This window comes from Monodelphis domestica, chromosome 3 (assembly GCF_027887165.1).
Source record: "Monodelphis domestica isolate mMonDom1 chromosome 3, mMonDom1.pri, whole genome shotgun sequence".
Classification (NCBI taxonomy): domain Eukaryota; kingdom Metazoa; phylum Chordata; class Mammalia; order Didelphimorphia; family Didelphidae; genus Monodelphis; species Monodelphis domestica.
The window spans coordinates 208,497,752-208,515,922 of record NC_077229.1 but is presented as its reverse complement, the minus strand read 5'-3'; positions in this window follow the sequence as shown (position 1 = coordinate 208,515,922).

The following is an 18,171-nucleotide window of genomic DNA, read 5'->3' as shown; positions in this document are numbered from 1 at the left end:
AACCCAAATGTGGTTATCAAGACTCAAATATGACTGAAATATAACTAAACAACAATTTGAATTAGAGAAGCCATCATATATTGATAAAATTTTGTCTCTTTGAGGGTTCAGAATGAAACTCACATTAGTCAGCTAAAAAAATCCAGTTAGGATATTTAACCATGGTCTTGAATTCATGCAATAAGACTGGTTGAAGGAACTAAGGATGTTTAACATGGGGAAAAGAGTTAAGAGAATGTCTTTGAAGGGCCAAAACCCCTAGGATAGATTAAACTATTTCTGTTTAGTCCTAAAAGTCAGAATGAGGAATAATTAGAGGCAAATTCCAAAGAGGCAGATCTAGGCTTGATTTCTGAAAAACTTCCTTATTAGGTCAAGCCCAAAGAAAATTAACTCTTTTGTGTGGAAGTTAGTTTTCCCTCACTAAGGATCTTATAGCAAAACTGGGCAGCCATTTGTCAGATAGTCTAAAGAAAGGATTCTTTTGTATGTGCAATTTGGATTGGCTAATCTCTCAGGTTTCTTCTAACTCTGAACTCTGACTTAGTTAGGAGATTTTGGTGTCCTTATATGGGCATATGATTGTGAGGGATAGTAAAACTTCCCAGCCCGCGAGAAGTTTTAAGGTAGGAAGATAGAGACAGGATAGAAGTTTTAGATACCACGAGGGGGATGACGGAGTCAAATTAGAGATATGAGGTGGCAGGAATGAGTCTTTATTAATTATCCATAAGCCACAGCCAAGCTTTGATCAAAGGATCCTTCCGAAGGCTTTTACCAGTCCAGAGATCCACATTTAACACCACACAGGTCAGAGAGATGAGAGAGAAATAGAGAAGATTTAAAGATGCCATCAGCTAGCCTGAAAGAGAGAGAGAGAGAGAGAGAGAGAGAGAGAGAGAGAGAGAGAGAGAGAGAGAGAGAGAGAGAGGCAGAGCTTGCTGGGCCAAATATAATCTTTGATATGCAAATATACACAGTACATAGGGATGATTCTTATTGGTTAATGACAAGGTATAGGTGTGGTTTCTCTTAACCAGGTGAGCACAAAGAAACCTGTGTTCCCGCCTAACCTGGGAGAAGCTGGGGTCAAGGGTCAGAGGCCTTCCCAGCTATGTGCAATACTGTTTAGTATTTAGACTAAGTTTAGACTGAGCATGCTCTCTTCTAAGGCAATCTGTACATACCAACTGTTTCCCTTGCCCATAGCTAGGGGTGGACTGCTACAGATAGTAGTCACTGGAACTGAAAAGAAAACAAACCTAAGGGACACTGATGATTGGATAGGACTTGGGTACTGACTGGATATGGATGAGACAGGGAGAGTAAACAAAGAAAGTGTGAGTCTGAGCATCTGGAACAATGATCTGCTATCAGTGTCCATCCAAGACTAATATTTATGGTGAGGGAGGTAAAGAAGGGGAATATGGGATATGGTAAGGAATACTATGTCCATCAATTGGGGAATGGTTGACCAACACACGGTATGTGATTTTCATGGACTACTATTGTGCCACAAGAAATGGAGAACATGATGATTTTAGAAACCTTGGAAAGACATATGAATTGATGCAAAATGAGCAGTTTGGAGAAAGACTAAAGAATTCCCTCACTGGCCACTAAGCATGAAGAACTGATAACCCAGTGAGTCTTTATAAGGGAGGGACTCACTCTCAATGATCCCTTTCCTCCTGGTTACAGATTCTATCAGAACAATTTGAGTCTTTCCTGTGAGGGATGAGGGAAAGGTTCCTCTAGCTGGCTACTCTCACATTACAGTTAGAGAAGGGGGACTCAAAACCAAGTGGAGCCTGAACCCTTACTATTTTGTTTTTGGTTTTTTTAACCCTTACAATGTATTGGTTCTAAGGCAGGAGAGTGGTAAGAGCATGGCAATGGGGATTAAGTGACTTGCCCAGAGTCACACAGCTAGGAAGTGTCTGAGGCCAGATCTGGACTCATGACCACCCCTCCAGCTCTCTATCCACTGAGCCATCTAGCTACATCTCCCCCCCCCCCCATTGCCTTTTCAATTTTGTATTTTCTTCTCTAAGTTTATATGTAGGTGACCAGACATTGATACTGAGATGAGTGTGTTATATATTTGGAGACACCTTTGTGAGTTCATGGGTTTGGAGATTCTGGGTTTCTTGGAACAGTCTTGTGGCAGGTTGAGTTCCAACAGTGGAAAGGATACCTCTTATCGAAGGATAAGCACGGTCCCTAACCGGGCTAACTAAAGAACACCAACTTAGATGGAGACAATACAGAGCAGGGGCAAAATGTGAATTCCTCTTTGTCAATTCTACCTACTGCTTCATGTTCTAAGTTTTAAGTCTTACCCTTTCAGGACAGTATAACAGGAGTGGCTATTGCTATTTGTCTAAGTTTTGCATATTTGTGAGAATCTTTTATACTAGCATTTCATTTACACGGAAGAAATAAATACCTGTCCCTTCACTGATTTACAATATCAGTCAAAGACCTTTCTACTTCACCCTCTGGGAATACCCTAGATCAGGGCCAACCCTATACTTGAAGCATATTTTCCCCTGGATTCCAGGAAGGAGGTATAATGATTCAGTATGATAAAATGTCCTCTTCTAATTGTCCAAACTCTCCCAGATCTGAGCCTGGACCACATTTGCACAGGTCTCAAGGCAAGAGACTAACCCCTTAGTAAAGAAAGAGAAGATGTGTAACCCCATTCCCTTCAACCTAACAAAAATTATTTATTATTAAATATATATTTCTATAGAATCACTTTTTTAGGCATCCCTCATTCAGCACTCTTCGTTTACAATGCGATTGTCATTTCTATATCAGATCACTTTATTCTCAGTCAATCTAGTGAGAAAGGCAAGACACTTTAGAAAGACTTAAGTCTGCTTTAATGGCATCTCTGAATTTTCCTACTGGGGCTGTTACTTAAATATGGCTCAAATCTTTACAGTACCCACCTTTCCCTTCGACTCTTTAACTCATTTTCATAGTCATCTTTGCCTAGTCTCATGTGTGATATGGGAATGTCTCTGGGAAATATACAGCCTTTGCTACTTCCTGAGCCCACCAGATTCTTGGTATTGAAAAGAGGGGGAGGAAAAATTGGCAAATTTGCAATGCTTCCAACCCATCTTTCATAGCATATTAAAAAAAAGTACAAGATGTGCTTTTGGAAGAACACCCTTACCTTATTCACTGAATCACAGAACTGGAAAGGACCCTAGAGATCATTTAGCCTGAATATTTTTATAGAGAGGAAACAGATGCTTAAAGCAGAATGGTAACCTGCTCGAGACTACGCAGAGTAATCCAGATCCAATGACCAGTCCCAATACTCTTCTTGTTACACCATGTTATTTCTGATTTGTTTATTGCTATGACTGACTCAGAATAAAAGAAAAGGTGGTGGCCTTTTCCACTGTTAAATCCAAAATTTTAATTTTTAGGATTTATTTTTTTTTTCAATAATCTTTTCCTGGAAAACGAGGGTATGCCCATCAATTGGGGAATGGCTGAGCAAATTGTGGTATATGATGGTGATGGAATACTATTGTGCTAAAAGGAATAATAAAGTGGAGGAATTCCATGGAGACTGGAACAACCTCCAGGAAGTGATGCAGAGCGAGAGGAGCAGAACCAGGAGAACATTGTACACAGAGACTAATACACTGTGGTATAATCAAATGTAATGGACTTCTCCATTAGTGGTGGTGTAATGTCCCTGAACAATCTGCAGGGATCTAGGAGAAAAAACACTATTCATAAGTGTAGCAGTCCAGCCCATAGGTATTATGGAGAGACAAGGATTGTGAGTGAGCACATGGCCATCCTGCGCATGGCAATGGGCTCTATTCCCAGTGTGGCTGAAGTTAGGGAGTGAAACCTTGCTTCCTCCTGTCTCACTCACCTGAGGATAATAACCCCACCTTCACCTTGTCATAATTTGCAATTATCCAATGGCAATACACTAGGTAACTCATCCATATGTATTGAGGCATCATGTAACTTATCAATATGTATTGAGCTCATTTGTATATCAAAGAGAATAAAAGGAACAGGACACAGCCAGCTCGGCCACTTGGAGGACATCGACAGGTTTGCCAAGGAGCAACTTCTCCCCTTTCTCTCTCCTCTCTATCTTTTTCCCTGAGGCCTGGCCTTTTGGTCAGGCCTTCCTGTCTCTCTCTCTTTTCCAATGCTAATACCTAGCGTTATCTAACTCCTTTAGTTTCTAATCTCCTTTCCTACTGAGCTAGCATTATTCTCTGACCAGTGCAGTGTTAAATTGGGATCATTGGATGGGAATAGCCTGGATAGTAACGTCCAGTGGTCGGAGCAGGCTGTGGCTCCCGAATATTAATAATTGATTACTGACTCATTTATTTACATCTCTAAGGTTGGCTCTTTCACGCCCTTCGCAGGATTCAAAACTTCTATCCTGTTTCTATTTTCCTACCTTAAAACTTTTCGCGGGCCGGGAGGTTTTAATAAGCAAGGGATAAACTATGGGAGTGGAAACACCGAGGAAAAGCAACTGCCTGACTACAGCGGTTGAGGGGACATGACAGAGGAGAGACTCTAAACGAAACTCTAATGCAAATATTGACAACATGGAAATGGGTTCGAATCAAGAACACATGTAACACCCAATGGAATCACGCATCGGCTATGGGGGGTGGGGGGAGGAAAAGAAAATGATCTTTGTCTTTAATGAATAATGCTTGGAAATGATCAAATAAAATATTATTTTTAAAAAATATAATCTTTTCCTGGGATTTTATCTGAATGAAGTTAATTACAGGAGGAAAAAAAGATCCCTATATCCAAAAAATATTTTCAGCAGTATTATTGGTATTAATAGTAAGCTTGGGTTAAAAAAAACACAACAATGTGCACAATGACTAGAAAATGCCTGAACAAACTTTAATATATGAATTCAATATTATTATGACACAGTGAATGATGAATATGAAGGATCCAGAGGAACATGGGGAAATCTGTATAAAGTGACTCAGGGTGGAGAAAGCAGAACCAAGAGAACAGTATATATAATGACCACAACCAAGTAAATGAAGAAGGAAACAAAACTTAGGCCAGATGAGATGGATATTTGGTCAAACAAACAAACAAACAAAACCCCAAAACTATTAACTTTAAGAACATGCAACCTTCCTTTCTGTTAATGACTGGGAATGATATGGTAGATAGTGACTCAATCCCACAATTATGGAGTTTTATTTAACCCTCTTCATGCTATGGACTTTGGAAGATGAGGTGCTCTTTGGGGCAGGGGATGGCAATAGAAAGAACACTAAATTTGGGGTAAAAAGACCTGAATTAAAACCCTTGCTCTAATATTCTCTGTGTGATTCTGGGTAAGCCTACTAATCTCACCAACTCTCAATTTCCTCATATGTAAAATGATGGAGGTTGGACTTGGTCATCTCTGAGATATCTCCCAGTTCTAAATCAATGATCCTATAAAGTGCCTCTTTGGTCAAAATATACCAAAGATTTAAAAATAAAAGCCATTGAGTTATTTTGGGATCAAAGTTTTAAAACATTCTGCGATAGATGAAAGTGTCTGGTCCTCCATAGAGGTCCTAAACATATCAAAATTGGGAGTTGAGCAGATCAGAGCTTGCATCAGCTCTAGAGAAAAAGGAACATTTGAGTAATGAGAAGAGGGTCCCTAATATAGGAAGGGGACTGGCTTCTACATGAATTGGTCTTAGTGTGGCATCCAGAAGGGGGCACCACAAGCATATAATTTCAGGCTAGAAGGAACAAGAAACCTGTTTCAAACCCCAGTTCTAAAGGCTTCTGAGGAATCAGTTACATCCAATGACGAAATTTATTTAAAAGAACCATTTTCTCTAGCGATACCAGAGTCTCGCTTTCCTTCTCTATCCAGTGATATAGAAGAAAGAACAGTGAATTTGGAGGGAAAAGGCTCTGACTTCCTATTTTGTAAAGAGGGAAAATAATAGTTGTACTACCAGCATGGGGGAATAGAAGGTCTATTGGGACTTGAAGTCATTAGAAAGCTGGGTTTAAGTCTCACTTCTGGCACTTACTAGTTACATGGCCATGAGCAAATTACTTATTTTTCTCTCAGTCTCAGTTTCATCTGAGGTTCAAAGATACAAGTACTTTGTAAACCTTCAAATACAATAATAAGGTTAAAAGTTATGATTACCTAACACCCACAAGAGTTAGTGGGAAATGAGATACCACATACAAAATTATTCTTAAATTGTGTAATACTATAAAACCGTAAGCATTAATTAATAGGTAAGTATAATAGAAAGAGAAACATATAGAAAGAAATATATAGAAAGAACATAGGTTTTAACATAAGAACCAGCTCAAATTTTGGCTGTCATACTTACTAGCTATTTGACTGGAAGGAAAGAATACAAAGCTATAAGCTTTCTCAGATGTAGTTTCTTTTTTTTTAAGTGAGAATGTTTACATTTTTTCTAATTACATGTAAAAATAATTTTTAATGTTTTTTTTAAAGTTTGAGTTCCATACTCTCTCCCTCCCTCCTCGAGAATGCAAGCAATTTGATATAGATTATACATGTGCAGTCATGCAACACATATTTCCATATTGGTCATATTGCATAAGAAAAAGAGACAAAAAGAAAAAAGAAAGTTTTTAAAAAGTATGTTTTGCTCTGCATTCATATTCCATCCATTCTTTCTCTGAAGATAGATAGCATTTTTTCATCATAAATCAGACTTAGTTTTTTGATCTCTAAAAAGTGGATAAATAAGATTTGCAATATTAGTGCTTATAAAGCTACTAGTATTATCCCCCAAATTTTAAGACCAAGTAAAGACTACAAAGGTTAAATCCTTAGGCTCTCAAAAATGTCAAAATGTCTTAGGAATGTCTTTTATCTCTTTTCTTCATCCTTATTCCCCAAGTCCAACTCATCTGATGTAGACTCACAAATCCAACTGCCTATTGAATGTCTCCAAATGGACACATCTTAAACTCTTCATGTCCAAAAATGAACTCATTATTTTGTCCCCTACTCTTTTCTTAACTTCCCTATTACTCTCTTGAGAACCATTGCCCTCCCAGCTCCCTCACAACCTAGGTGTCCACCACAAATCTACACTCTTTTTCAAGGACCTATCTCATGTTGCCAATACCTGTTGATTTTACCTTTGTACCATGTCTAGACTAAGCTCCCTTCATTCCTCTGACACTGCCCTCCTCCTGGTGTGGACCTCATCACCTCATGCCTGTACTATTACATCAGGCCTGTAATGACCTGATAGATGGTTTCCCCTGCTACAAGTCTCTCTTCCAACTCCAAACCATCTTCCATTCATCTGTCAAAATCATCTTCCCAAAGTCAAACTAGTGCATTCCTATCATCTCTAGGAACAATTGTAAAATGCTCTATTTGACATCCAAAGTCCTTTTGAACTTACTTTCCCTCTCATATTTACAGGGCTCAAACATACCCTCCCAAACCCATCATGTATTCTTCCACCCAGTGACACCAGCCTCCTTGCTGTTTCTCTGACAAGACATGGCACCTCTCAGTTCTGGGAATTTTCACTGGCTGTCACTCATTTCCTTCTTCTGATGATCATTTCTCATTTGTCCTGCATACCACCTTTTTATATATAGTTTTTTTGCATGTTGCCTCCTCCATTAGACTGTGAACTACTTGAAAGTAGCAATTGTCTTTTGTTTTTCTTTGTTTTCCTAGGTCTTATTATAGTGGTTGGTCATTGCCTTTATCAGAGTTCTTAAATCTGTCTTGGAAGGTTTTTAAAAATGTTGTTATGACTGTATAAATTGATCCCCATGTTCTGCTCCCCTCACATGGCATCATTTCACATTACTCTTTCTAGATTTGTCTGAAACCATCCTTTTGTCATTTCTTATAGGGCAATGATATTCTATTACTTTCATACAATATGATTTGTTCAGCTATTCCCCAGTTGATGGGCACCCCCTCAATTTCAAGTTCTTTGCCACTACAAAGAGAATTGCTATAAATATTTTTATAAATGTAGTCCTTTTCTTTTTTCATTGACCTCTTGAGGTATGAGTCTACTAGTGGTATCGCTATGTCAATTTAGTAGCTTTTTGGTATGGTTCCAAAGTACTTTCTAGAATGGCTAGATTAGTTAATAATTCCACCAACAGTATTGTATTGTAACTAATTTCCCAGTGCTCTTCCGATAATTATCTTTTCCTTTTTTGTCATTTTTGGCAATTTGATGGGTATGAAGTAAAATCTCAGAGTTGTTTTAATTTTAATTTTAGTTTTTAATTTTAATTAATTTTATGTTTATTTAATTAATTAATTTTAATGTAATTTTATTTGAATTGATTATTAGTAATTTGGAGCATTAAAAATATAACTACTGGTATATATATTTTGACTGTCTGTTAATATCCTTAGATCATTCATCTTATGGGGAAATCACACTAGCTCTTTTTTTTCTTTTTTGAAACTAGGTCTCTATATCATCTAGGCTGAAAGTATAATAGCTACTCCTCAGTCCAATCTCATCATTGATACACATGAGAGCTTTAAACTGCTCCTTTCTCACCTTGGCCACTTTGCCCTTTCTTAGGTAGCCTGGTGGCCCCCTGACTGGAGGCTCACCATATTGGTTATGGACTTAGTATAGACATTCAAAGACAGCATATGTCAGAGGCAGGACTTGGACCTAGGCCTAAGGCCAACTTGTTATCCATGATGGGAAACTGCCTTTCATTATTACAAATCATAATACATGAGAAGGCTACAAGAAGTATAGAACAATTTAAATGGAGTGATTCTCACTGAAGAGCAGACTAGGCATAATAATGAGCTAACCCTGAAGAGAACAATGAGAAGTCTGGTAGAATGTGTAGCTGAAAAGAGCCCAGGATCTGGAGAATTTTTTAAAATTCCGTACAGTTCTAGAATCCTACATTAAATAAAAGTTGCTGTTTTCGATTTTTGTGCAGTGGTTGGTGAACTCTGGCTTTCTCTGTCCTTTGCCTGCCCTGGAGGTTGATACTGGCCTGAGCCCTGAATAAGGAAGTTATTATGAATAAGGGACTCTCTTGAGAACTCTTTACTAGAACGATCAAGTCCTACTTTAAAACCATGGTTTCTGGTTGAGAGGGAGGAAGGGTTAAGTCACCTTCCCATTGTTTTCCGTTCCCTCTGAAGCCCAGCTTCCTGTTTTCCCAGAGCACACTTTAGCAGTGGTAGTGGTAGAGACTGCTGGCTGGCCTGAACTGATAACAGGTTAAAATTAGCTGCATCTCCCTCTAAAAGGGGTAGAAGATTGAAAGAGACAAAGGGCTAAAGGGAGGAGAGAATCAGAAAGGTACTTTCTCTGGGGCCAAGGGAATTCAGAAGAAAATTAAAACAAAACAAAACAAAACAACCCAACCTCTTCTTTTGCCTAAGTGTCCAAAGAGAAAGAGAATTCAAAACACTTCTGTCTCAGAGAAAACCCCAAGTCCCCAGAGAAGACTGGTGAAAGTCAAGGAATTCTCATGTACCAGCTGTGGCCAAAAAAAAAAAAGCCCCCTTGAGTAAAGGTTGCTGCTGTTATTCTGGCTCCTGTTAGTTCTGATTGTTCCTTTTAAAAGAACTCTAAACTGATTTAGGAATAAAGGAGTGTGCTTGACTGAGCTGTTTAGAACAAAGCATACCCTGAAGAAAAGTCTTTCCAAATACTTTGGGTAGAATTATCTGTTATAGTTACCGTATACATAAAGTAACTTTGTTGTTACCCAACTGTAAAGCTGGGATTCTGGGAAACCTTTCCCCTGGAGGGACCTGGGGAATGAGTCATCAGAAAAAACCTGGGGAAGTGGGTAAACCTAGAAATCTGAGCTGAGAGAGGCTTCCTCGTTCATTGGATTTAGGGGTGTGTCATTCATGTTTACTCTGCAAATGAGCTGAGCCTCGGAGGAGGAGGAGGGCCACGGGCAGGAAACTGGAACAGCGGTGGCCAGTCCAGATTGGTGTGTGAGCTTTGGAACAGGTAGAGAGGCCACATTTTGCTACTGGCAGCACTGCTGCCTTCCTGGAGGGAAGGATGGATTCTAGCATCAAAGGCACTGTGGTGAACCAGGAGGCAAGCTTGGAAAAATAGAGGAGGAAGTTGGGCTTCCCTGAAAATTAGAACCAGCTTTAATAATCAGCTACAGAAAGTGCCTCAGGCAAACCAAACAGGCTGGAAATAAGTAGATCAAAGGGCACAGACACTGAAACCTGCCAGTGGAGCTGAGGAAACTGTAGTAGGGTCTGTGCAAGAGATCTTGGAGCTCAGAAGTGGAACTTTGGGGATCAGGTAGAGGGATGCCATCCTGCTCTGGGAGCCAACCATTTCAGACATGAAATTCAGAGGGCAGAGTCCAAGACCCAGAAGGGACAATGGGTAGCTCAGCTCCAGAAATAAGATAAGGAAGCAAATTCTAGAAGGGACTGAAAATTCCACCCAACCTGATGGTGGTGACAACCACAATCTGTCTACCTTGGGTTAGGAATCTGAGTATTTTGATCCAGCATTCAACCCAATTAGGGTAAACAGTGATAAAAGGGGGTTTGTGTATGTAAGAAAAAGTGGGGGTAGGGAGATGACTCATCAGTGAGGACCTGGAAGCACATTGGATTCCTGAACTCATCTCTCCACTTCAGAACATGCTTGTAGGAAGGAAGAAAACTAGCATTTATTAAGGGGCTCCTCCAGGCCAGGCATTGTACTAAGTACTTTACAAATATGATCTCAACAACCCTATGAGGTAGGTGCTACCTATTCCCCCATTACAGTTAAGGAAATTGAGGCTTCGGAGTTTCACAGGTTCACACTGCAAGTAAGTGTCTGAGGCTGGATTTGAATGTAAATCTTCCTGACTCTAACCCCAGTAGCATTCTATCCATTGTAGTACCTTGAGAGTCATTCTTATACATCCATTAAGCTAAGATCCAGCTCAGTGTATGGCCAAGTCTAAGGCAAGAGACCTTGGAGGCAGTTATTACACTTCTGTGGTTTTATTTTCTTATTTCTCTAGAAAATGAGGGAATTAGACTAGAAGGCCTTTGAAGTTGCTTCTATCTCTTTCTCTGATTTTTTTTTAAACTGTCAACTTGGAATCTAGGAACCCCAATCTTGAGACCCTAAATCTGTAGCAGCATGAGGTCTGAAGACCTCAAATTTGGCCTTGTCACATGAGAATTTTATACAGGAGGGAAATCCCAGACTCAGAGTTTCAGACTAACAATAAATCTTAAAGTACTTTAGATGGAGCTAGCAGACTCAGTCAAATGTTAAGTACCCCTTTTGTCCTAGTAGGCTCTCCCTTTTGTGTCCTTTGTAAAGCATCAGCCTCTCTTGTCTAGAACTCATTTCTTTGTAGCCATTGTAAAGCCAATCAACTATACTCCTTTCCTCAGTTCCCCAAGAGGTATATTAGTACCCCAATTTTCATGGTACCTTGGAGCTATCATTTAGCACAGTGGCACTCCCAGGGATTGGTAGCCAGAGCCTTGGGTTCTGTATGGGTTTTGAGCTTGTGACTCTGTGTGGAGGTCCAAGGATTGTATCACATCCCTCTCCTGACTAAAGACTTGTTTTTTCTGACTTATAGTTCTGTGCTTTTTCCAGTTTAACAAAACCCTTACTTTCCATTTTAGAATTGTCAACTAGAAAAAACACAGACCTATTAAATAGTCAAAAATCACTCTTTAATCAAGGGAAAAGGGGTTAGCGCTACTAATACGACAACAGAGCTGCTTTCCAAGACTGCACCGGAGTCAAGCCGCTCTGGTCACCAGCCCCTGGGAGTGCCACCGACTCAGGATGGACTCCGAGGAACAAAAGAACTTGGGGAACCTATATACCACTCTAGATGACCTGGGGGCTTTAGGATTAGAGGGACAGTCCATTGACTTTACAGTGGTGAGAAAGGAAAATGAGGAGTTCCAGACAGGAATGACAGTGAGGGGCTGATGCCCCACAATGGACACAAAAGGGAAAGACTCAGCCCAGGGCTGGGCCACCTTGGTCATGGATCTTAGCCTAGGAGAAGAAACCATTGGGACAAAAGGGATGCTTAATATTGGATGGGATTAGCTGTTCCCACCCAAACTATCAGGAAGTTCACTGTCTGGGGAAGAGGGACCTTCCCTCAGGGGGAAACCTCTCCTGTGACAAGGTCAAAACCTGGGGTTTCTATACTCAAACTAAATAAACTGGGGATCTCTATATTTCCATGTTGACAGAATCAATAATGTATATTGGTTCCAAGGCAGAAGAGTGGTAAGGGCTAGGCAATGGGGGTTAAGTGACTTGCCCAGGGTCACACAGCTGGGAAGTGTCTGAGTTCAAATTCAAACCCAGGACCTCCCATCTCTGGGCCTAGCTCTCTATCCACTAAGCCATCTAGCTGTTCCCTCTCTGATTTTTTTTTTTAAGCAAAAATGTTTGAAAATTTTCATTTCTACCTTGGCAGAATTAAAAGTTAACACCTAGGCCAGAATGGCTAAAGAGAATCAGGAAGACTCAAAAGATCAAGCAAGGCATTAGCCTTCTAATCAGCCACATGGGTGGTCCTGGGGCAGATAAGAGTTGAAAACTAAAGGTTAGGGAGGTCTAGGAGGGTGAAGAGGTGGCTTAGGGTAGATTCAGGAATTATCCAATACACTGTTCCCTTGTACCTAGGATTTTCCCATCACAATTTGCACTTGAAAGGTATCCTTATTTTATGCCTGTCCAAAGAAACTAACAAAGCAATAAACTAGATCAGGTTGCTTAAAGGAAGGTCATTTCACTGAAATCTATATTTGAAGAAATGCTAGCATGTGCGGTCATCCCTAGGCAAAATTGTGAAATAGCAAAATTTGCTTTTTGACTATTACTTCCCAAGGCCGGGCCCTTATGCCCTCCTACACAGCTCCTATCTTCTCTCTTTTTCCAAGTCACTTCCTTCTCCTACCAAGCTCATTCTTATCCAAAACCAATTCTCTAAAAAGGATCTGAAAAAAAAAATTTAATTTAAAATTTAGAAAAGGATCTGATGCAGAGTGAAATTAGCAGAACCAAGAGAACATTATACACAGTAATTGAAATATTGTGAGATGATCAAATTTTGCTACTAGCAGCAGTGCAATAATCCAGAACAATTCGGAGGGATTTAGGAGAAAGAACACTATCCACATCCAGAGAAAGAATTGTGGGAGTGGAAATGCAGAAGAAAACATAGAATTTATCACTTGTTTGTTTGGGTATATGATTTGGGGTTTTGGTTTTAAAAGATTACTCTATTACCAAAATGAATAATATGGAAATAGGTTCTGAGTGATAATATATGTATAACCCAGTAGAATTGCTTGTCACCTCTGGGAGTAGGGAGGGAAGAGGAGAGGGAGACAACAAGAATCATGTAACTTTGGAAAACTTGTGTGTATATTTGTTACTGGAATAGAATAAAGTTAAGAAATAAAAAGGATCTGATATCATATCAAATCAGAGAGTTCTCCCTCTAATGCTGGAAGGAATATAGGAGCCCTTTGAAACCCACTAAATGAAGAAAGAATCCCAGAAAAGTTCAGAAGTTGCCCTGAGTCTTCTAGTTGAGTAAATAAATCCAGCATTAATGACCAAACGTCCTTTTGCAGGTGGGAAGTTTGAATGTTTCTTAGCTGCCAATTCCCCAAAAGTCTTCCCTTCCTCCACTAGCATGAATCGGCATCAGTCCTGAGGTCCATGCTCCTAGATCCCTCCCCCCAACACCTTGATCCAGATAAGAACGAATAAAAATTTACCATACTTTATTGGTTTGGGAATAAGTGCCCATTCCCTGCCCTATCCAGGAACTCAGTCAACTGCTCTGGATCCATCTTCTTTGACTGCCCCACCATTTTGTGAGTCACTCCCCCTCAATAAAGCTGGCTTTTATTTCCTAGTATTTGGTTTTTAGAATTCCAAACCTTTGTAAGCTGGTGTTGACAGATATGGACTGGCTGTATGACTAAAAAAAGTCCCTTATCCACTCATTGTTCTAGGTAACTATATACAATAATTGCAGAGAAGCTTTGGTAGATAGAATGTCTTTTTCACTCAGTAGTCTTGGTGGGAATTTGCCAAGACCATACCTTTCTTGGGTATTTCTAATTGTTAACACATTTGTTATTAATATTATAATTTGATGTTATTGATAATTGTTAGTTATCTCCAATTGTTGAATTATTGGCTTGGTCCACAGTAAAGAGATTTCAGGTACCCCTTTCAATTTCAGGTGGGGCCTCTGAAATTTTTATCAGGGCATGGCTTATAGTAGCCTCTTAATTTTATTTGACTTGATTATTATGGTACCATAACAAAGACCATTTTAGTGAATCTAGTACACAATAGATTTCTTTTCTTTAAAAAAAAAAACCCTTAACTTCTGTCTTAGAATCAATTCTAAGGATTAGTTCCATGGCAGAAGAGCAGTAAAGGCTGGGCAACTGGCATTGGGACTTGCCCAGGATCACACAGATAGGAAGGGTCTGATGCCAAATTTGAACCCAGAAACTCCCATCTCTCTATCTACTCTCTGTAAAAATGGAGATTTTGAACCCCAAACTTCAATCCCCAGAAGTCCTTGGTGTTTCCCAGAATTCCCTATAATCTCACTTGAGTCCCCAGGTTGGCGAGACCACAATGAGTATTTAACTGGCAGTAACACCTAACTCTCTTTTTCTCTTCCATAGCAAGTAAGCTAAGCTAAGTGTGGAGATTCTGAATTGGCTAATCAGTCATGGGCACATAGGCTATTATTATTTGTATCTTCTTTATTCCTTGATTTCTAATAATCCTTAATAAACCTCATAAAATATAATATTTTTATTACTAGATACTAATTTAATTTTTACATCTCTAACCCCTATGCCACCTAGCTGCCTCTAATAGATTTCTTTTTAAAAGGTTCTTCATAAATGCCATGTGGGTGCTTTGGTTTCAGTTGTGAATTTTATCCTGGCCACTTCCCTGGTCTCTCCCATTGCCATTTGAAGGTTGGTTGCATCTGTTGATTATGCTGGTAATTCATTTACTACTCAGAAGCTCTTCAGTGAAAATTTGTTCTCAGATCTTATTGAATTACATTTATGGAAAAACACCAGAACAACTTACCAAGTTACCCTCTGACACTCCTCCCACTCAATGACCACTGTAGATAAAAAGCATTTTTAGAATCATTACAACTTCACTTCAAACAACATTTTAGAGATGTCTGCGTGACTGGAAGAATTTTAATTTGCATTGTGTATATATATATATATATATATATATATAAATTTTTTTATTTTTATTTTATATTATATTTATATATTATATATTTTTTTATAATTATATATTATATGTGCATATATATTATGTACATATATAAAACACACATATATATCTTAATATCTATATATTTGAGTGTGTAATCTGATTTCTGCATCAAGTAGGCAGCTTGAGGTATGGGAATTCCCTCTACCAAGCTGCCCAGTCAGGAAAGCCTGAGTTTGAATCAAGTCTCAGATATTTTTTAACCATGTGAACCTTGGCAAATCACTTAATTTCTGCCTCAGTTTCCTCATCTGTAAAATAAAAACAGTAGAAATCTTTATTTTAGAGCCTATCTTCAGGTGTGATTAAGAGGTTAAAATGTTATACTTGGAAACTATTTTACAACTCTTAAAACAATATGTAAATGCTAGTTGTTAGTATTATTAGCTAAGTTCTAGAGGTATACAGCAGTTAAGGGACTTACCCAGGGTCATTCAGCTTGAAGGATATGAAACCCAGCTTAAGTTTAGGTTTTCCCAACTTTAGGTTCAGTACTCTATCCACTCTGCCTAGGAAAATGAATTGTGGATAAACTTTGAACTTATCTGAATCAAACCTACTAGGATAATAATCTACTTTTTTAGAATGTTTTATCTTAATTTTATTTTAATAAATTTCCACTGAAATTTTCCAAAGTTCTATGATTCATGTTATCTCCCTCCCTTTTCCCCTCCTCTGTCCCAGAATTGACAAGCCATTCAGTCTGGGTTATACATGTATTATCAAGTAAAACAAATTAAAAAAAACAAAAACAAAAACAAAAATATTATTCATTTTTATTAGTGAATAATCTTATAAAACCAAAACCCCAAATCATATACCCAAATAAACAAATGCTAAATCATATGTTGTCATCTGCATTTCTGCTCCAACAGTTCTTTCTGTGGAGGTAGATAGCATTCTTTTTCATAAGTCCCTCAGAATTGTCCTGGATCACTGTATTGCTATTAGTAGCAAAGTCTAGAACATTTGTCCCTTCAGAAAATCCAGGAAAGGAGTCAGTCTTTTTCACTCATCCACATGGTAGCTCAAAGGGAAGCAGTCCTCAGCCAGAGCTCCTCCAGGGTCAAGTTCAAGGTGAATGACGTCTTCACAGGAAGTTCTTGGCATTTTTAAAGACCATTCCTTTTCATCACTTCATGTGACTTCCTTCAATTTTATTTGTACCAATTACAACTAAAGCTTTGCTTAGGACTGCCCAGGAGGCAGTTAATTGCTCCTGATCACTATTGCACATGTGGGTCACAGACCTCCCCCACTCAAATGTGAGTGGGGTATAAAAGCTTCTGGTAATTAAATCTAAAAATGGGCAGGGGAAAGTTAATCTCATCTTCAAGCCCCCCCCCCATCATTTTGGAGACTAGTTTTCCCAACTGATCATTTGATACAATCATCTTGTATCCCTAAAAAATTTCTAACTACAGGTGTATACAATATTGCACTTTCTAAGAGGAAACTACAATAGTTAGATAAGAGGGAAATAGAAAAGAGAGAAATACAAACCAATGTTTGCTAGGCACATTGAAAAAAAGCCAATTAGGGGACTGTCTCCTTTGGCATAAGAGTTTATACAAGGCATGTTCCATTGATTCTTCTCTGGACCAAAAGTTGCCTGGTACTGTCAGTCTCAGAGAACCAACTAATTACAATTGTTGTCTCGTCATTTTTCAGTTGTGTCTAACTTCATGATCTTTAGATAATAGAATAGTTTGCCATTTCCTCCTCTAGCTCATTTTACAGATGAGGAAACTGAGGCAAACTGTGCCTTGCCAAGGATCATACATCTGGTAAGTGTCTGAGATTAGATTAGATTTGAACTCAGTTCTTCCTGACTCCAAGCCAGACATTCTATCCACTGTACCACCTAGATGTACCTAACTGGCACATAGGCTCTATAAAAATGTTAGTTATTATTATTAGTTCAGTATAATTATTATATGTTCTCATTTTTCCTTCATTTTAGACTTAAGATTTTTTTTTTTTAGTATTTTAGATATGTTACCATGGTGAATCATTAGAGAAGGAACACTTCCCTCCCACCCCCAAGCTGGACATTCAAGAATGTATTTCAAAAGCAAAATTCAAGTCTATAAAGAAATCCCTGTCCTAAGATTTCTCTAGGGAATGATGCTCTCTTTGCTTGTCCCTTGATCCTCTCTCCCAACTCCCCAGCATGAATTTGTGTATTTCTCAGATATTCAGCTGACCTGTGTAAAGATAGAACCCACATAGCTTCCTTAATATACATTGTGCATCGTTAATGACATTGTCCATCCCTGTTAGTTGGAATGAACTAAATCACCTGATCAGAGAAAACTATGATTGATGCAGTAGGTACAACTCCTAATACAATGTGAGAGTTGAACAAAGGTTAAACAGTAATCAGTAATGAATTTAAACACATTCTTCTTGGCAACCACTCAGAAATTACAGCCAGGGCTGGATATAGAAGCCTGTCTGCTGGGAGGAGCTGACTTGTTAGAGTTCAGGTCCTCACATTCCCACCATTGCCTGCCAAGCTAACATGGGACAAGGAATGCTCCACATATATGTTATTCTGTGTGGTTTATTCCTCTTTCTCTTGCTGGGATGATGGCTAAGATTTGGGGAAACTTAACAGTTTGAATCAGAATTTCTCATTTTCATTTTGCAACTCTACTAGGCTCTCTCTCAATCTGAGGACAGCCTCATTATAGAAGACAATAATTTAAGATGCTTTTTCCATTTGCAATATTTTATTTCCTAACCCATGAAAACAAAAATTATTACTCTAGTATATAATATGGTTTATCAATTAATCCAGTTTACT